Below are 21,560 nucleotides of genomic sequence, written 5' to 3'. Positions count from 1 at the left end.
ATCATTCCACAAAAGATGTTGTTGATGAGTTAAAATGGTATACATCAGCTCCTACTACCTGGATCCTAACCCACTAGGCAGCATAAGCAAGCGTCTGTAAAGAGCTTGCTGGAGGGGCTGACAAAGGAGGGCTCCTGTTAGCCACACGTAGTAGGGCAGGCAGCATGCTAAGAGCTCAGGGGTCAGAGTCCGCTCACAGACATGTTTTGTTTGAGCCTGCATGAAAACATCATGCAATTCCCTGCCAACATTTCAAAAATTAAGGGGTTCTACATATAAATTTGTCTTGAAAAAGTGAAAGACGCAATCATCTGGGCTTTACATCTCTGAATGGCAACTTTGGGTTGGAGCTAAGACATTGCAGACCCTTAGCTGGGGCATATGACCTCCTGTGTACCAAGATCCACACCTGGTGGGTTTCATTTAGCTGCCTGACAGCTGTAGTCATTTAACTTAGCAACAACTTTACTAAGGCTTTTAAAAATGAGTCTATAAAAATGATTCATCAGGCACTAACACTAATTACTAGCTGTGGTAGGCTGAATGTCGGGCCGCAAAATGTCCAAGTCTTAATCTCCAGAACCTATAAATGTTACCTTATAACGTAAAAGGGAATTTGCAGATGTGTTAAAATTAAGGACCTGGAGATGGGGTGATTATCCTGGCTATCCAGGTGGGCGCAATCTAATCACATGACTCTTTCACAGTGGAAAAGGAAAGCACAAGAGTAGGGTAGTGAAATGGTACGTGAGAAAGTCTCAACCTGCCGTTGCTGGCTTTGAATATATGGAGAAGGAGGTCATAAGCCGAGGAACACAGCCTTTAGAAGAGAGAAAAAACAAGGAAACCGATTCTCCTCTCGAACCTCCAGAATGAACCTCCTGCCAAGACCTTAATTTTAGTCACTGACACATTTCAGATTTCTGACATCCAGATTATAAAAAAACAAATTTGTATTGTTTAAAGTCAATAAATTTTGGGTGATTTGTTACAGCAGCAAAAGAAAACTAATACAGTATCTTACATGTATGTAAAGCATTGTTTAATTCACGGTTCCTGAAGCAGAAGTTAGAGTTTATAGAGATGTTGACAAAGTGGCTATAAATTAAATAGTGAAGTCAAGTGGGCAAATATATAACATGTAACTGAATTTAATTTCTAATTATAAGCCCTGCTTCTACCTTACATGAGAAATTCAATCTTGTCACTTCTGAGTATAATCAGTTAAATTTTGATTTATTCTATAAATTTAGGTTAAATACTGTGGGGACAGAGCCCCAGAAAGTAGTTTACAGGCTCTCAGCCTCACGTGGAAGGGTGCTGGCTTGGGTGGTGAATGGCCGTGGGCTGTGGCTGATTGGCCGTCGGCTGTGGCCGGTTAGCCGATTGGCCGCTGGTATAACTGCTGCGACTACGGAGGACTGCCGAGGATTGCCGAGGAGCCGAGCAAAGCCGAGCAGAGCCGAAGAGAGCAGAAGAGGAGAGCCAAGGAGAGCGGAAGAGGCGAGCCGGGAGAGAGGAACAGAGTCGAGAGAGTGGAGGAGAGTCATCGGTCGGTCGGTTGGCGGAAAAGCGGACGGCAGGTCAGCGTCCCGTGGGCCCAGCCTCCAGTGAGACCATAGTGGTATGACTCCCCTACCTATGGCTCCGTGGGTGTTCCTTTTCGGCCTCACCATATCCTGCGTTCTTGTGTGGGGAGCGGGAGCAGAGACCCCGCAGGCTGCCCCGCCTGAAAGATGGTGTGGCGAGAAGGCCTCCGCGCACGACAAATGGCGCAGCGAGCAGGGTCTTCTGCACGACAAATACACAGTCATATTTATATAGTCTTTTATTCAACAAATATTTACTGAGGGCTTATTCTGTGCTCCTGTTCTAGGCACTGGGTTGACAAGACAGCCAAAGCTTCTGACTTCTTAGAGCAGGTATTCTTCTTGGGATACAGAAAATAAATATGCAAACAAATTATTAGTGAGAACATTGTGGTAAACATGAGGAGGAAAAATAAAACCCAGAAAGAGAATAAGGCAACTTTTTAATTTTAGGTAGATGTAGTATAATTCAAAAATGTATTTGTTCTTTGTCCCCAGTTCCTGGCAAGGAACTCTTAAACCTTTGGGATTTCCTGAGTAGCAGGGGTGTCATTTATTATTCACCATGAGCAGCTTTAGGTCACACTTGAGTTCATGTCCCTTGGGTGGGGCCCCTAGGTAGCTTCAGGCTAGGGTTAGTCCCCAGGAAGACCAAGTGTGGGGACAGAGCCAGGAGTGCAGTTTCCAGGCTCTTGGCCTCATGTGGAAAGGTGCTGACTCGGGTAGTAGATGGTCATCAGCTGTGATTGGATGGCCATCATCTGTAGCTAGTTGGCCGTCAGCTGTAACCAGTGAGCCATTGGCCACTAATATAACTGCCATGGCTACGCTAGCAGCACATGGCGGCTAGCAAAAGATGGTGGCTGAGCTAGCAAGCGCGGATTGCCGCTAGCAAGTGGGGTTGGTTGGTTGGCAGAAAAGCGGATGGCAGGTTGCAGATCGTGTGGCGCCTGCTTCCTGTGTCTCCAGCCCAGCTGCCAGCAAGAATATAGTGGTATGACTCCCCTATCTATGACTCCGTGGGTGTTCCTTTTTGGCCTCATCATGTCCTGCGTTCTTATGTGGGAAGCGGGACCAGAGATCCCCGCCTGTCACCCTGCAAGACAGAGAGCATCCAGGTTGATGAAAATATCCACATATGAAGGGGTACACCGCAGCTTCATAGAGATAGAAGCTCCTGTGCTTGGGATTCTTCTGGACCTCCCTGTGTACTTCTTCATCTGGCTATTTATTTGTATCCTTATGCTAAACCAGCAAACACAAGTGAAGTGTTTTTCTGAGTTCTGTGAACTGTTCTAGCAAATTACCAAATCTGAGAAAGGGGTCATGGACACACTCAATTTAGAGCCAGTTAATCAAAAGTGCAGTACAACCTTTCAGGAGGATAGGCAAAGACCATCTCTATAAGGCAGTGACATCTGAGGAAAAAATAATCTGGAAAGAACATTTTAAGGTTATGGAAGATTAAGTATAAAACATATCTCAATACTTAAGGGATATGAGGTAAGATGAGAGATAGGTAGAGCCCAAATCTTGTAAGTACTTGTAAGCTATGATAAGATTTTATTTTCAGGTGTGATGTGAAGTCATTGGAAGATTTTGAGAAGGAATGTGAAGTGAGTTGCTCTGTATTTTCAGATTACCAGGCTGCTTTGTGGAGGGCGGATTCCAGGTGGGCAAGAATGAGAGCAGGAGAACAGTGAAGCAGCTATCGTGATATTCCAAGAGGGGGCTGGAAAGAGTTTATATTTTAGATACTGTTCCTTAATCTAATTGATGTGGTCTTATTTTGAAGCAATGAAGGATGATTCTTGGATATAAAGACTGAATGACTGGAAGGTTACAGTGTTATTTATTGACTTAAAGGAGATGGGTGGAGTCAGGGCCAGCTCCACTGGTAGGAGGCCAGTGTAGGTGCACGGCTCTCCCTGCCTGAACAGGCCCCACCCTGGGGCACAATGCTCTGTGTTTGCCATCTGAAATTTTTAATAATTTTGTCTTTGTGTTTTGGAAGTGAAATACAGTGAGACACTATAACGTCAGGGCATACATGGTTATACATGCCGCTGATGCCTGAATTCCCAACGATGGGTTCTTAGCAGATATCCCAGGCCCTGCCCAGCTTTCCTCTCCCCACCCAACCATTGATCTCTGAAGACTTCCACCCAGAGCACATGCCCATCCCATGGCTGCTCCAGGCCATCTCACATCCCTGTAACTCACATGACCCAGCGAAGGTTGTAATACCCTTGGGGAAGGCAGTGGCCCATCCCTAGCCTGACTATCTTGTCCCCAGCTCTGGCACGGCCTGTAGATTTTGCAACTGCCATCTCCCTTACCCCTTAATGCTCTGCTCTCACCCATGATTGTCTTCCTGTGTTTGAAGGACCACAACATTAAATAGCAAATTTGAAAAGGCCACGAGTGTATACGTGTGTGGAAGAAAGGAAAAACCTTTATGTTTTTACCTCAGTGGCATTTTTCCTCCTTTTTGAAATGGGCCCTACAAATTATGCAGCCAATTCTGATTAGAGTTGAAAAATATTCCTGTTTTGGAAATGTCAAGTTGGAAGTTCACATGAGGCATTGACTCAGAGATGTCGAGCAGGCAGCTGCATCCGTAAGTCTGGAAATCAGGAGAAAGTACATGATAGTGTCACAAATGAGGGCATCAGCAGTGTGTTGATGGTGTTTTAAACCTTTCAGACCTGCCTTGCCATCCATCTGACCATTACAGACATGCTAAATTCCACAAGGCACTAGGATGTGTGGGGAGAACTCTGTTTTTTGGCCTTGGTTTGTCTCAGTTCTGTTTTGATATCCCATGAAGCATGCCTCCTGTCAATTGGTGAGACCCATTTCCATTCCCAAACTTAGCAGTGCTGACAAATTTCTCAGCAAAAGTGTTTGTTATCAGAACCCGTCCACTATAAATTCATTGATGTATCCAAGGTCATGAAGGTCAAGCAAACCACGCCTTGGGTTCTCCTTGTCTCAACTATCAGGTTCCTCTGAACCCACTGACCCTCACTTGGCTCTATAGGCCCTCCCAGAAGACTTGGCTGATCTTTCAGGCCTCTATGAGCCCGTGGAAGACTTCAAGCCAGCAGCACGGATTCACGTTGACCTAAGATCACTATTGGTTTTAATCAACTCTCAGGGAGGAGGAATTTCAGCCAGAGATCCTGGTAGTAAATGCCAGGTTCTGATCTAGTCAGTTCTGTGCTCTCCAATGTAAAAAAGGTTTCCCTCTTGTTATTATTCCCAAGGATGGGGTTAGAAAATTAAACACCGCACCCACCATTCCCCAAATTTGCACTGTCACATCTACTCTCTTAATTCATCTTTGAGTTCCTACGGTCTTTTGTAATTTAGGGTATGGATAAAAAAACAAAAACAAAAAAACTCCTTTATTCCAGATTACATTCCCCATAAACTTTCTTTCTTATAGGTGGTGAGTGCTTTTTGAATTCTAAAATTAAGCATCTGTCATTTTTTTCTCTGTTTCTTTTTTCTTTTTTCTTTTTTCCTGACAAGTCCACCCAGGAAGCTTAAATGGGGATGGTCATTGAAGAAGAAGGAGAAAATTTCCTGAATACTATCTCAAATTATTATTCAAGCACTCTTCTTAAAAACACCATTGCTACAGACTGAATATTTGTGTCCTCCCAAAATTTATATATTGAAACTTAATCCCCAATGTAATTATATTTGGAGGTGGGTCTTTTGGGAAGTGATTACATCATGAGTGCTTTTATGAATGGGATTACACCTTTATAAAAGAGACCCAAAGGACCATTCACCCCTTCCATTGTGTGAGGACACAGTGAGAAGACGGCCATCTATAAACCAGTAATGGGCCCTCACCAGACACAGAATCTGCCTTGATCTTGGACTTCTGAGGCTTTAGGACTGTGAGAAATAAATGTTTGCTGTTTAAGCCACACTGTCTCTGGTATTCTAATCTGCAGGGACTAATACAAGGGTCATCATGTCGTAGAAGTACATTTTACAGAAAAGCATTTTATGAATTTATTTCAAAAGGTAATATGTCGGGCTGCCCAGGTGGCTAAGGCAGTTAGAGCTCCATGCTCCTAACTCCAAAGGCTGCCGGTTCGATTCCTGCATGGGCCAGTGGGCTCTCAATCACAAGGTTGCCAGCTCAGTTCCTCGAGTCCCACAAGGGATGGTGGGCTGTGCCCCCTGCAACTAGCAACGGCAACTGGACCTGGAGCTGAACTGCGCCCTCCACAACTAAGACTGAAAGGACAACAACCTGACTTGGAAAAAAAGTCCTGGAAGTACACACTGTTCCCCAATAAAAGTCCTGTTCCCCTTCCCAAATAAAATCTTAAAAAAAAAAAAAAAATGTAATATGTCAGTATCCTGAGTCACTACATCACAGGCTCTATTCTCCAGGGTGTGCATCATGAAGAGAAAGGGTTCTACCAGTTGGACTTCAGAGTGCCTCTTCAAAACCCATACACCCAGGGAGTCAAGAGTGCCAGCTTGGCCCCAATTTCCCCTGGGGAATGGGATGAAGCTAATTCAATAAAGTGAAAAGATCTTGGTGAGAAAAGCATGATTAGTTTTGCTCAACATTTTCAAACCCTTAAAACTATAAGGTCCCATTGGACTGAATACCAATGAGTGCTCGGGATCAAAAGCAGTACTTGTTAGGCACCGCTGGAGGAATGAGTCGGCCGGAGACCAAAATTGGTCTATTAGAATTTATTTTGCATGTTTGAGCTGCAGGAGGTCAGGCTAGAAAAGACCATAACCTCCCAAGCAAAGAGGGGTGAGTTTTATAGGAAGGGGTAAATGAGGCTGTTTCCCCTACAATGTTTCATTGACAAAGGGTTTCAGGTCATCACCAAGCCCTCCAGCTCCACACCCTGGCCCACCCAGGCCCCCTGATCACAGACCCCTAGGGGATAAAGCAACACAGGATCAAGACAAGATGGCTTTTAAGATAAGGTTTCTGCTCCTGGCCTAAATATGGCTAAACAGTACTCTATGGAGGTTCTGTCTCACAGACCCTGCTCTGAGCTTTCTCTCACACATGCCCGCCTCTGATGAACTTTCCTTCGTGCCCAGTTTTAGCACTGACCCCGCCCATGATTCCTCTGCCCAATCAGTCTTAAGCACCTTTATCTTGCTGAGCATGGAAAGCCCGTTATGACCTTGCCCAGACCTAACACGTCCCATTGGTTAATATGGGAATATAAAGCTATATGTAAATATAAATATAAAACTATATATAAAACTATATGGTAGTTCTCTACTGATATCATGCGGTGTCAACAGTTTGCGATTATGTGTGTTCTAGCCTATGTCTGGCACAAACCTCTCAACTTCATTTAGTAGGCTGACTCCCATATATGATTGATGACTGAGGGCAAGTATAATTTCCTTCCTGAAGACCACTGTGGTGTATGCATTAAAACTAGTGAACATTCCAGTTTTCCTTCCAGTGCTATTGCTCCTTGAGGTGCCTCTATACATTCTACCCAGTTAAACCCAGGAGTGACCATGTACCCAGATTTAGCGAAACTCAAGCTTTAGGGCACAGTCCCCGATATTTTCTTCATTTTTCATACCAGTTGAAATTCAGAGAATTTCCCAAACCACTGTGTGGTTTGATATGTGAACGAAAAAGGGGCTGTGCAATAAATTTGACAACTTCACTGACCAAGAGTCACCTCACAGTGTGATCTGAACATAATTTCCTAACTGGGAAAGTCATGGTGGGTAGTCAGTCGCTCTCCATGCCTATAAGAGATTTATCTTTGCTTTAAGCCATCCCTGTGTATTCTTCTTGTGCATCTAGGTTAACACACCTTTGAAATACCAGAAGTAATCCTTTTCTCCAGACCTCTAGGAGGCATAACCACCCTCAAGGGAGCACAGAATCTTGTTAACCATCCCGTAACTCAATCATAGAGATTTCCCACCTTGCTTTCTCCCACCTTCATGCAATCTTTCTTATGTTTTCGCCTTAATTTCAAATGTATAAAAATAAGTGCAGTCATTCTCTGGAGCAGTGTGAGAGCTTGCTCCCCAGCATGTCATCAGTTTGGCTCAAATAAACTCTTACAAAAATTTTCTACAGGTTTGGACATTCTTTCATCCACAGATAATTCCCTTGAAAGACTTGCATAATTCACCGAATGCTATCATAATGGGTTATTACAAAGAAAGAATACTAACGAAATCAATCAAAGGAAGAGACTCCTAGAGCAGAGTGTGAGAGGGTTCCAAGTGCAAGACTTCTGTTGTCCTCAGGAACTAATACTCTCAGTGCCAGTGTGACCATATGCAGGGATACTCACTTAAACTCTGAGTGCCGAGTTTTATTGGGACTTCATTACATAGAAAAGATAGACTGACTGATTACCCAAGTGGTTGGACTCAGTTCCCAAGCCAACTGATACCATATGACCCAAAACTCACCTGAAATAACAAGATTGGTCTTTCTGGTGAGTACATCTCCCACCATAAGATTATCAGCATGTAGCGAGCCCTCACCCTAAACAACAACACTTATCTGAAAAAAGGCCAAACTTCTCTTTGGGAAAAGCCAAATTCTTTCCTTCTTTTTTGAGAATTTCATTTTTATTTATTTACATTATTTTTTGTATTTAACATTGACATACAATGTTATATTAGTTCCAGTTTTACAACAGAGCGATCACAGATTTATATACTTTATGAAGTGATAACCCCAGTAAGTCTACTACCTATCAGTCACCGTACATAGTTATTACAATATTACTGACTATATTCCCTATGCTGTACTTTGCATCCCAGTGATTGTTTCTATAACTGGCAATTTGTACTTCTTAATCCCTTCCACTCATTTTCTTCACCCATGCCCTCTGTCCTCCCCACCCCCAATCTGGTGATCATCAATTTTTTTTCTCTGTATCTATGAGTTTGTTTCGTTTGTTCATTTATTTTGTTTTTCAAATTCCACATATAAGTGAAATCATATGGTATTTGTCTTTGTTTGTCTGGATTATTTCACTTAGCATAATACTCCTCTAGGTCCATCTGTGTTGTTGCATATGGGAAGATTTCATTTTTGCTTATGGCTGAGTAATATTCCATTGTATATTTGTATCACTTCTTCTTTATCTTCTCATCTATCAATGGACACTTAGGTTGCCTCCATACATTAGCTATTGTAAATAGCACTGCAATGAACATAGAAGTACATATATCTATTCAAATTAGTGTTTTGGATTTCTTCAGATAAATACGCAGCAGTGTAATTGCTGTGTCATAAGGTAGTTCTATTTTTAATTTTTTGAGGAACCTCTCTACTGTTTTCCATAGTGGCTGCACCAATTTGCAATCCCACCAACAATGCACAAGGGTTCCCATTTCTACACAATCTTGCCAGCACTTGTTTGTTGATTTATTGATGATAGCCATTCTGACAGGAGTGAGGTGGTATCTCATTGTGGTTTTTATTTGCATTTCCCAGATGATTAGTGATATTAAACATTTTTTCATACATCTGTTGACCATCTGTTTTTCCTTTTTGGAGAAATGTCTATTTATATTTCCTGCCAGTATTGCAATAGGACGATTTGCTTTTTGATGTTGAGCTCTATGAGTTCTTTATATATTTTGGATATTAGTCCCTTATCAGATATATCATTTGCAAATATCTTCTTCATTCAGTAGGTTGCCTTTTTGTTTTGTTTATGTTTCCTTTATTGTGCAAAAGCTTTTTAGTTTGATGTAGTCCCATTTGTTTATTTTTTCTTTTGCTTCCTTTGCCTGAGGAAATAGATCAGAAGAAAATATCACTGAGAGCAATGTCAGAGTGTCTACTGCCTATGTTTTTTTCTAGGAGTTTCATGGTTTGGAGTCTTACATTTCGTCTTTAATCCATTTTAAATTTATTTTTGTATATGGAATAAGAAGATGGTCCTGTTTCATTTTTTTGAATGTATTTATCCAGTTTGCCCAATACCATTTATTGAATAGGCTGTCTTTACCCCACTTTATGTTCTTACTTCCTTTGTCATAGATTAAATGACCATATAGGTGTGGGTTTATTTCTGGGCTCTGTATTCTGTTCCATTGATCTATATATCTGTTTTTATGCCAATACCATACCTTTTTGATTACTATAGACTTGTAGTATAGTTTGATTTCAGGAGGCTTGATACCTTTAATTTTCAGGTAGCACGATACCTTTATTTATTTATTTTTTCTTTTTCTCATGATTGCTGTGGCTTTTTGGAGTCTTTTGTGGTTCCATATAAATTTAGAATTATTTGCTCTAATTCTTTGAAAAATGTCATTGGTATTTTGATAGGGATTTCATTGAATCTGTAAATTGCTATGAGTCTTATGAACATTTTAACAATGTCAATTCTTCCCATGCAGGAGCACAGTATTTTCTTCCATTTATTTGTATTTTCTTCAACTTCTTTCTTCAATGTCTTACAGATTTCAGAGTACAGGTCTTTTAGTTCCTTGGTTATAGTTATTTCTAGGTATTTTATTATTTTATGATGCAATTGTAAATGAGATTGATTTCTTATTTTCTCTTTCTGAAAGTTCCTTATTGTTGTATAAAAATGCAATTGATTTCTGAATATTAATTTTGTACTCTATGTACTGAATTCATTTATTAGTTTTAATGTTTTTTTGGTGGAATCTTTATGTTTATTTATATATAGTATCATGTCATCTGCAAATAATGATGATTTTAATTCTTACTTTACAATTTGGATGTCATTTCTTTGTCTTGTTGGATTCTGTAGCTAAGACTTCCAATTCTACGTCAAATAATAATGGTGAAAGTGGGCATCCTTGTGTTGTTCCTGGTCTTTAAGAAAACGTTTTCAGCTTTTCAAGGTGTAGTATGATGTAGTTGAGGGTGTGTCATATATGGCCTTTATCATGTTGCGTTATATCCCATCTATCTGCACTTTGCTGAGAGTTTTTATCATAAATGAATATAGAATTTTGTAAAATTCATTCTCTGCATTTATCGTTATGATCATATAATTTTTATCTTTCATTTCGTTTAAGTGGTGTATCATGTTAATTGATTTGCAGGTAATAAATAAACTCCAACTGACAATGGTATATGATCTTTGTAATGTATTGCTCAATTCAGCTTGCTAATATATTATTGAGGATTTTTGTATTTATGTCCATAAGGAATATTAGCCTAAAATTTTCTTTTTTTATAGTTTCTTTGTCTGGTTTTGGTATCAGGGTAATTTTGGCCTCATAAAATGAATTTGGTAACCCTTTTTCTTGTCCATTTTTTTGGAATAGTTTGGGAAGGATAGGTATTAATTATTCTTTGAATGACTAGAATAATTCTCCTGTGGTCCAGGACTTTTGTTTGTTGGGAGTTTTTTGGTTACTGATTTAATTTCATTTGTAATTATCAGTCTGTTCAGATTTTCTGTCTCTCCCTGTTTCAGGCTAGCGAAATTGTATATTTCTAGGAATTTATCCATCTCTTCCAGGTTGACCAATTTGTTGGTATGTAATTGTTTGCCATATTTTCTTATAATACTTTGTATTTCTGTGGTGGCAGTTATCACTACGATTTCATTTCTGATCTTATTTATTTGGGCTTTCTTTCTCTTTTGATGAGTCAGGCTAAATGTTTATCAATTTTGTTTATCTTTTCAGCGAATAAGCTCATTGATCCTTTCTTTTGTATTTTTGTCTCTATTTTATTTATTTCTACTTCGATCTTTGTTATTTCCATTATTCTACTCACTTTGGTCTTTGTTTGTTCTTCTTTTTCATTTCTTTATTTTCTATTAGTTCCAAATTTAGATTGTTAATTTGAGGGTTTTTTCTTGTTTCTTGAGGTAGACTTGTATTGCTAGGAATTTCCATCTTAGAACTGCTTTGTCTGTGTCTCATAGATTTTGTTTTTTATTGTTTTTTTCTCTTTATTGTTTTGTTATGTTTTTTCTTTGTTGAAGTTCTCACTGAGTTCACCTGCTCTTCTCCCATGTTTATTGAGCATCCTTATAACCCATGTTTGAACTCTGTACCCAGTTGATTGCTTATCTCCTTTTCATTTAGTTATTTTTCTGGAGCTTTGTTCTGTTCTTTCATTTGGGACATATTTCTCTGTCTCCCCATTTTGGCTGCCTCCCTGTGTTTGTTTCTATGAATTAGGTAGATCTGCTACATCTCCTGGTCTTGAGAGAGTGACCTTATGTACACAGTATACTGTGGGACCCAGTGGTTCTGTCTCCCTGATCACCTGAGCCAGATGCTCCGGGCATGTCCCTTGTGAGGGTTGTCTGTGCCCTCCCATTGTGGTTGGGCCTCCATTGCTGCTGGCATGTCAGGGAGAAGGTTGACCCTCAGGCTGACTGGCTGTGAAGCCTTTTACCAAAAATAGAAGATGAGTTGTTCTGTGGCATCTGATCCCAAAGAGCGTGAGTCGTTTTAGCTGGGCTTTGGTGCCAGCCAAAGTCACTCTTTAAGTGTGTTGGGTGTGGAGCTGTGTGGTTGAAGTTCTGGTGTGGCCTGAAGCTGGCCACCAAGTCTGTTGTGTCCGGAGTCTACTCAGAGGGACTCCAATGAAGGCAAAGTTCAGCCGTCACTTGTGCAGGACTTGGGGATCTTGGTAGGAGCTACAAAGTGGTTTGCAGTTGGTTACTGTTTGTGCTGGGCTTGGAGGCACTTGGGAGAGGCTATACTGTGAACAAAGGTCAGCTGCCAGTTGAGCCCTGCTTGCGTACTTTGGTGGGCACAACAATTCAGGCTGAGGCCAACTGCCAAGACTGCTGGGCATTTTGCTCTTATTTGGAGCTACATTACAAGCCATCACTGTCCACTACTCATACCAGTTTTGGGGCCATCTAAAGGGAGTTACATGCAAATTGAGACTGGTCATCACTTGTGCTGGGCTTGGGCACTTGGAAGGAGCTACACTGTATACTAAGGACCCCTGCTGTTTGCATGCATTCGTGGATCTTTTAGACAGTCTCTAGTAAGAGCTGTGGATGGCTGCCACTTGCATGGGAATTGCAGACCTTTGAGAAAGTCTGCAGCACAAGCCTAGGGCAGCTACCACTCATGTGGGGTTTGTCATTTTTTGATTGAGTCTGCATCAGGAGGAGGTGAGGCAGGCTGCTCCTGTGATTGCTGCGAGATGAGGCTCCAGCCTGGCAAGTGAGTTGGGTGGGACAGGGTCTCAGGGAATCACTAAGGTGGGGCAAATTATTTTAGCATAATGGATGGCACAGATTTGGAACTCACCTGCACTGACTGTTTAGAGGGTAGAGGAGAGCTCAACAAAGAACAATGGCTCCTGCCAGCTCTTCTTTCTCTGAAGACATTTACCCTGACCCCTGCCTCTCCAGCCCTCTCCCTGAAGTTAGTGAATTTATTTCCTCCTTGTATGTCCCTGCTGCTTTTTGAGCTGTTGCCCCTGTTGTAGAGCTTAGATTGAGTGAGTCTGTGCATTAGCCATTTAAGAGCAGTGTGTTTTGGTCTCCCACAGCCCTTTGTCTCTTCAGGATGCACTCTCTGCTGGTTTTCACAGTCAGATTTTTATGGAGATTTCTCTTGCTGGCACTGGTGCCCTGGACCGAGGAGCCAGGTATGTGGCTGGGACCACTCATTTCTCAAGCGGGACCTTTTCAGCTGAGATATCCCTCCCATTTCTTAATCACCTTATCATGGTTGTGGGACCTACCCAGTCTGTGTCTCTGCCCCTCCTACCAGAGAGATGTGGCTTCTTCTTTATTTCTTTAGTTACAGGAATTCTGTTCCTCTCGTCTTCAGGTGATTCTTAGTGATTGTTGTTCTATTGTTTAGTTGTAATATTGCTGTGATCATGGAAGGAGGCTATCTCATAATTTACCTACTCTGCTATCTTGACTGAAATCAGCAAGGCCAAGTTCTTTACTACACACTGTGTCTGTCACCTACTTTGGCCGATGACATGGGAGCTAAAGTGGCTTGTGTGATTTGCAAAGCCATTGTGAGGTTTTTGATGTTTCTCTTTCTCTTTTTTTTTCTTTTGGCTTTTTTATTAAAATTTTTTTTTTATTAGTTTCAGGTGCACAAAACAATGTAATAGTTAGACATTTATTATTTATATCTCTCACACAGTGTTCCCTCTACCTTATGCTTTAGATTCGGGTTGTTTGATTGGTCTGAGTGTAAATCTGACAAACAAAACCTCCTTCTTTATCTATTTAGAAATATAGCACAAGAGTGAAATAAATATCTCTTTATGTAAGTCCCTGAAGTTTGGGATTCTTTGTTACCATATCATATCCTAACTTATACACCTACCAAGAATCCCCAGATTAGATTAAGTGGCTTTTGTGTGGTCTCATAATACTAGTGCGCACCTCATGAGTAGGTCTGAACCAAGATATGCTGTCATAAGTTGCTGAATCAGCCAGAAAACATGTTCTATTCTACCTACATAGTGTCTTTAAAATGTTTTTATTAGGTGACAGTGTTTGAACCTGGAGTGTTATGTTTAAAAAAAATCAAAATTTTCAGCTTTTAATGAAAATAAATTCATAAGTTTTGTCAAGGTCCCAAATACACGCATTGAAACAATTGACTAAGCCAAATCAGCTCACCCCCATTGACATACGTGTGGTCTGTAGAAGGACACAGTCCTTACAAGGCCTGGTTAACTTTTTATGTGAACTGACTAGTCCCTATAGGCATCTGAAGTTTCAACCTCTTTAAATTTGTTTAACATATTGGTGAAAGAGGAGGGTAGGTAGAAAAGAGAAAGGAGTAGGAAATTTAATTTCTATTAGTAATATTATTCTGTTGAAAATAATTTATTACATACACAAAATATAACCTAATTTAATTTATTTGGAATTTGTAGATAACATTAGTTGCTTTATCACTAACAATAGAGGAAACATTCATTGACCTAATAACAATATCTCATTTAAAATATGTTTAAAATTTCATTTGCCCTAGCTTTATATTTGCAAAATGATTTCTAATGTTCTGTAATTCTTATTTTCTTTTATTTTTCTGAAACTGCCTACAACTTTTGGAGATCTAGATTCAGTTAATTAATTAAGTAACTAAGTAGTTCATTTAATTAAGGGGTCTTTGCTCGAAAATAGCAATAAGCTACTCATCTTTGGACTTCAGTATTTGACTGGGATTGGTCACGCTAGGTAAGGAGCAGGCTACCGTTTGCCAGAAAACATACATGTGTTCATCCCCACACAGACCAGCGGGAGCTGATAAGTAGGCTCTTCATATTTCTATTCAACGGCCCCGTCTGTTTTGGTGGCAGCAGAGCCAAGTTACATTTTGATATTTATATAATGAATATACATATATACTCATACGTGAAAATCTAGATTGAATGGTGTTTACTTCAGTGTAAAGCAGTAGTGTCTGGGGCTGGCACCTTGAACTTTGTTTCTGATGGACTATCCCCCAAATCTCACTCATCACAGCATTTAGTTGACTGCAGAGACATTACTTATGAATATGAACTGATAAGCTTCTCAGCTTATTTTTTATATAGGAAAAAAACCCATAAGAATTAGCTATATTTCCATCTTCCCTTCTAAAGATTTATCATTACGCACACAGAGTTTCTACTGGTTAAGGACCATCAATTAGTCCTAATTTAAAGTTGAATTGAAGACTCTCATTTTGTGTTTCTGACCAGTACTTTACGGCTCTTCCAGAAGTACACATTATTGTTTATTGCATACTATCACTAGCAAATTATGTTTTATTTAAATACTTATTCCTTGAGTTACCCTTATTCTTCTCAGAAATAAACAGTGCTTTTGCTTTTTATGAAGCTTGTTTGAGAAAATAGAGACACCATTCCATTCAGATGATTCTTAATGTAGATATCCAAAATGTGTCCAGGTTTTCTGTAGAGTGTTTCATGAGACAGAAGGGAAAAGTTAAGAACGCATACATGTAGAACCAAATATATTTTTTGACTGATTACACATTTTTGAAACAGCTGAAAATAGAATGTTGATTGATATCTGGTCACTGTGGTCTTATGTCCATTGCCAATGAAAATGTAGCTGAAATACACAAATATTTTAAAATATGCTGCATGGGTGTTTCCTCATTGCCAAAAAAGAAAATAAGCTCTCAATTGTTATGTAAACCCTTGTGTTATTCCCAGTATGTGAACATTTTGCAGATGTTTCCCTGTGAAAACATTCTAAAACATATACTTGGCTGCCTCTGCTTACGTCAAGTTGTTCTGCAATAACTGTTTCTTTTTGGATGCAGCTTACTATTGGGTTTTGTGGTTGAACAAATGAAGGGTGAGAAATATAGAGTTCATGCTTTGGACATAATCTAGCTTATGTTACTGATATTAATGTACTCTAACAATTTCTCTAATTTCTATCACAAACAAATATCACAAATTCAAAAGAAAACACACTAAACAGGAAGGGGTCGAAGTCTCTGCAGTTCAGAAATCAGTGTGACTATTTTAGCTACATCCACATGGATCAGTGTCCCCAGAGATTGTCTGTAAAGTTGTTTTATGACGCCCACCCTTCTTCATTCCAGGAAGAAGCCTCATGCTATGTGATACAGTTTGGCAACTGGAAGTGGAGTGATGGTGGAGGAAAAGAAAACATCCCATCCAGAGATCTTCAGAAACTTCCAGTGAACTCAGGCCTCTCCTTCAGCTACACATCTAGAATCTAGCTTGGAAATGGGGCTGTGTCAACAAATCTGGAAGAGAAAACAGTAACAACATAGATGGATTTTTAAAACTTACTACACAACAAAAACATCCATCATTATGTGTGAAGGAAAGGAAATTGAACATTTTATGCCTCACTTGAATGCTGGGGACTCATAAACAAAAAATTTGCTTATGACCTTTTAAAGTTGTGGCTAAGAATGCCATTTTGAATGACGTAATCTTGGGCAAAGACTCAACTCAGCCGCTTACAAGTTGTGTAACCTTGTTCACGTGAGTTAATCTGTCTAAACCTCCGTGTCCTTATGAGGCTAAAAATATTAATAGCTAATATTTATTGAGAGCTTGCCATGCACCAGTTTTATAATTGGTACGTGCTACTTTATTTAAGTCCCACCAAAATCCTATGAGGTAAATCCTACATTATTATTTTACATTTTATACATAATGAAACGGAGGCACAAAATATAAGATTTTATTTTTATTTAGATATTTAGCAAACCTTTATGCTGTGTGCTCAACCTTCTATGCACTTCAAAATATGAATTTGTAATGCCTGTGTTATATAGAAGCTACTCTTTTAATCCTAATTTTATCTTTGTTTTCCATTTTTTTCTGCATTTTGTTCCTTTTTTTTTCATCCTTATTTTACAGATGAGGAAACTGAGACACAGATTAAGCAACATGCCCCAATTCACAGTTAATAAGTGGTGGACCAGGGATTTGAACCCGCTCAGTGGGATTCCAGACTGTACTCTAAAACCACTAGGTATTACCACCACATTGGGTTTCTATGAAGATTGAATGACATCATGCTGGAACATGATAAGCATAATAAAATGTTAATTATTATTATTAGTTTATTCTACAAATTTTGGAAACTCTCACCTAGGATGTTGATAAATTGGACATAATAGTGGTGCTAAAGAGACAGAAACCAGGCATGTTTTTCAAACGTGTTCTTCTTTCACTGGGCACCTTTTAAAACTAGCAAGAAGGCTAGTAGGCGGGAAAAGAGTGAAAAAGGAGAGGAATAGAAAATGAGGTCAGACAGTTATCCAATCACATGTAGCCTTGTAAACCATTATAAAGACTGACTTTTGTTCCTAGTGAGATGAAAAGCCATTGGTGAGTTTTGAGCAAAGTCATACAATGATCTGACTTAAACGTTTTAATGGGATCACTCTGACTGCTGTATTGAGAAAAGAACCGCAGGGGAGCAAGGGCAGGAGCATAAGGTGCTATTATTTCATGAGGCTGAGAGAGGTTATGTAAATTGGCCAGGGTCTGTCAAAGAGTCAGTAGGCATCAAACAGGGTTTCCAACTCAGGCCTGTCTGAGTTAACCATACATGATGCCGAATGGGAGAATGATGAAGACCCTGGGTAGGCTTTTAGGTCTTCTTATTGGATTGAGCCACAAAGTGTGATATTTTTTGAGAAACTTTAGCTAAAAAAAAAAGTTATTTCGTGCGCTTAAAATTTTGGTTTTCTTAACAACATGTCTAATTATTTGAGAAAGATCTATGATAGCTAATACTAATTTTGATCCCACATCTATTTGAAACCAGGTAGTGTTTTTCACCAGATAATTTTTGTAGCTATAAAAATTAGTGCTATGTTTTATGTCAAGGTAAGCTTATTTTGCTGCAAGAGCTATTTCCTTTATGATTTCCTGGTAGTATTATCCTATAAGAACAACCAAGGTAAAAACTACCTCTCACATAACCTAATAGTCTGGCATACATACCAAGGCAGAAACTATTCATCACTTAATATCTGCTCAATAAATAGTGTATTAGCTAAACTAATTAATAAATGGCATAAAACCTTATCTGAGTCCTCTAAAATTAGTCCAACTTTCTAAGAATCAGCACTGACAACTGTATTCAGTTACTATGTAAGGTATGGGTATTGTGTGCTTAGCAGGGAACATAATATCAGCAAGTTCCAGCAGTGAAGCTTTATACCAGAGACAGAAGGGCTGGAGGAGCACTCAAATTCTGAAAAGCACTGAAGAAAATAATATTAATAAGTGACTGTATAAGTTAAGGTAATTAACATTAGCTGTACTAACTTCCAAATTTCAGTGACTTGAGCCCAATCTTCAACTTGCAGACAACTCCCAATTTCCAGAGACTTGAACCCAACAAAAGTTAATTTCTCTCTCACCTCATAGTCTGATAACAGGCTACGTGATTCTCAATGGTAGCTGTCTTGTAAGCTGTGACTCAGTCACCCAAGCTCCTTCCGTCTTGTGGCCCCACCATTCCCTGGGGTTTCTATGAAGTCCTTTGTTGGATCATTTTCACTTAACATATCAATGAGTGAAGAGAGAAAAATGGGAACATTTCTGTGGGACCTTTACCAGGTCAAGTCTGGAGGTAGGATAGTCTATGAATTGTTCCATCAAACTTAGTCATGGATAGCTTAATTACAGAGGATCTGGGGAAGGCAAGGGAGAAAGCCATATTCTAGGGGACTGTTGAGACAGAGAATTGAGTTTGCTTCCCGTGCTAATGGTCAGAACGTGCATACTTCCTGATTAACCTGGCCAATTGTTATCATATTGAAATGCTTTTATACTACTTGGTAAATAGTTGTGACTTGAGCACATTGGGGATTGAATAAGGTAGCTTCTCTTATACACATTTAAGTACTTATATACTTCAACCAAATTTATCTCAACATTAAAGACAAACAGAAAAGAATAATATGCTAGAAAACCGGTGACAGGAAAAAAACAGTAATTGGACATAAATGAGATGCTCTAAAATTGTAAATGAAGTTTTACAGTAAGGTCTCCAGAGTCCTTACTTAAACTATGTATTTGAAAGGCCTATTTAACTTTCCAGTCCCAACTCAAAATGGCCTTTCCTTCGGCCTTCTTTAACATTTCTCTTCCCACAGACAATATTAATTGCCCTTTTATCTGTGTTCCTACAACTTTTTATACTTGTCTAATGAGTATATGCTTGTATAAATACCATTTTAAACTATTGTAGGCCTTATTACATTGTTTCTATTTGTTAACGTGTGAATTCCTGAGGGTACAGTAAATATTTTTCTTCAGAGCGGATAACTAACAAACCTTCAAAACATGTAAATATGGTATCATGTTAGTTCTCTGCTGACACCCTTCGGTGAATCTCCACTGTTCTTAAGACAAAGTCCTATAAAAGGTGGACAAGGTCCTTCATGAACTTGTCCGTACTTAATTCTCTCTTTCTTCATTCATACTCTATGATTTAGCCATAATGAACTTCTTTCAGTTTCTCAAAAGACTGAATTTTTTTTCCTCTGCACTTCTGCATCGGAGTTCCCCTCTGCCTGGACTCCTTCACATCTTTTCTTTCCACCCAGCTAATTCCTACTAAGTCTTCAGCTGAGTCAGAAAATCATTTGAGAAGCCTTCCTTGAGCATCCTACATTTGGAAGGGTCCCTGCTATCTTCTTGCCTATTAACTGGAATTTTAAAGTAATACATACATATGTGGTTTATTATAAATGCTCATTTAATTGTCTCTTTCCCATTAGACTATATTTTCCATAAGGGAGACATCATTTCCATTGAAAACCATGATATCTCCCAATATCTAAACCAGTGCCTGGCATATTGTAGCCATTCAATAAATATTTGTTGAATGAATGTGTGTAAAATTTCCTTTGGAAATAATTAGGATTGGTTCAGTCAACATTTATTAAGATCCAACTTTGAACTAAGTGCAGCCCTTCTAACTCTAGAATTTAATTATTCTGTTTATTTTAATGAAAACAGCTACACTTCCCTACTTATAAGGGCAGCATATCAAAACCCATCTCATCACCGCCTCTGCACAAAACTCCCACCACCACAAACTACACAACCAACACCCCACTCACATATACTTATATTCACTTAAACCTGCTTTCTTTCCTTATTTCCCTATTTCATCATTTCCTCAGTAACTTAGGCTTAAAAATCTCAGAATCTTTTTTTTTTTTTTTTTTTAACAGTTTCCTCAGATCTCATTAGTCACTAAGCCCCATAGGTTTGACCCATGAAATATATCTTGAATTCATCCTTTTCTTTCCAGTCCTACTGCTACTCCCATAGTTCAGGTTCTCATTACTTGTCACCTGATCCAATTCAATAGCCTCCTAGGGTGTCTCTTCACTTTTATTTTCTCCCTCTTCCAATCTACTTTACACATTGCAGCCAGAGTAATTGACCCAAAGGTCAGTTCACTCCCCTACTCAAAAATCTTCAGTGACTCCCCATTTTTAACCAAAAAAGAACAGCAAACCCTCAGTCTGGCATTCAAAGACCTATATAATGTGGTTCCAATTTATCTTATTTTTTCCAGTCTTATTTTATAGTACAAATACGGTCATGTATTTGTAGCCAAACTGGTTTTATTTTCATTCCTAGATCTTACCTTTCACTTTCTCCCTGTTATGCGTTACTCATGTTCTTTTTGCTAAGTCTGACCTGCCTTCCTTCACATGAACCCACTGTCTTCTCTTTCCTCTCTCTTTAGGGAGCTTCAAGTCACACCATGTGGGTGTTTCACAAATGGAATCGATAGAATTCTGTAGTTAAATAATTCACTTCTGAATATCTTGATTATAGTGTTCTCTAATTTTTCTCCTTCGCTTTTTACAATTCCTCTCCTTTCTTTGTCCTATATTCATCGGATGTTTTATTATTTCTATAGTCTTATTCAGGAGCTATTGCATCCTCTCCATTTCTCTTCATTCTTATTTCTGGTTATTTTTTTTAATTAAATTTGTCATAATATAAAAGACTGAAGTTGCTATATTAGAAATAGTCCATGAATGGTTTGTTTAAACAATAACAACAACAAAAATTAAGTTTTAATGGAATATTCCACTCCCATTTTTTGGTTGGTTGATTATATGGAAGTCTCAAACAATTATTGTCAAGTTCAGTGAATTATATTTACTAAGTATAATGTTACCACCCAGCAGGGACAGTACTGATGCTTATGATATAGATTAGCTAATAAATTCATCTCATCCACCATTTACTGTAGTCCTTTCTAACCGTAGTTGTTAAGGTTTCCCCAAAAGACAATATTGCACAAAATAGTTAATATTCTGCATAATTTGTGTTCATTGAACTTAACATTTAGTCAAAATACTAAAATTAAAAAGAACTTTTACTTCTGGCCATGAGAAAGTTAATGGATCAAACATACTTCCTGTTCTAAATAACTAGAAAACTCAACAAGACATATGAAATAATTATTCTGGGATGTTAGACCACTGTAGCTC

This window comes from Rhinolophus sinicus, chromosome 8, assembly GCF_057876585.1.
Source record: "Rhinolophus sinicus isolate RSI-liver-muscle chromosome 8, RSI-T2T, whole genome shotgun sequence".
NCBI lineage: Eukaryota > Metazoa > Chordata > Mammalia > Chiroptera > Rhinolophidae > Rhinolophus > Rhinolophus sinicus.
This window is presented reverse-complemented; position numbering follows the sequence as displayed.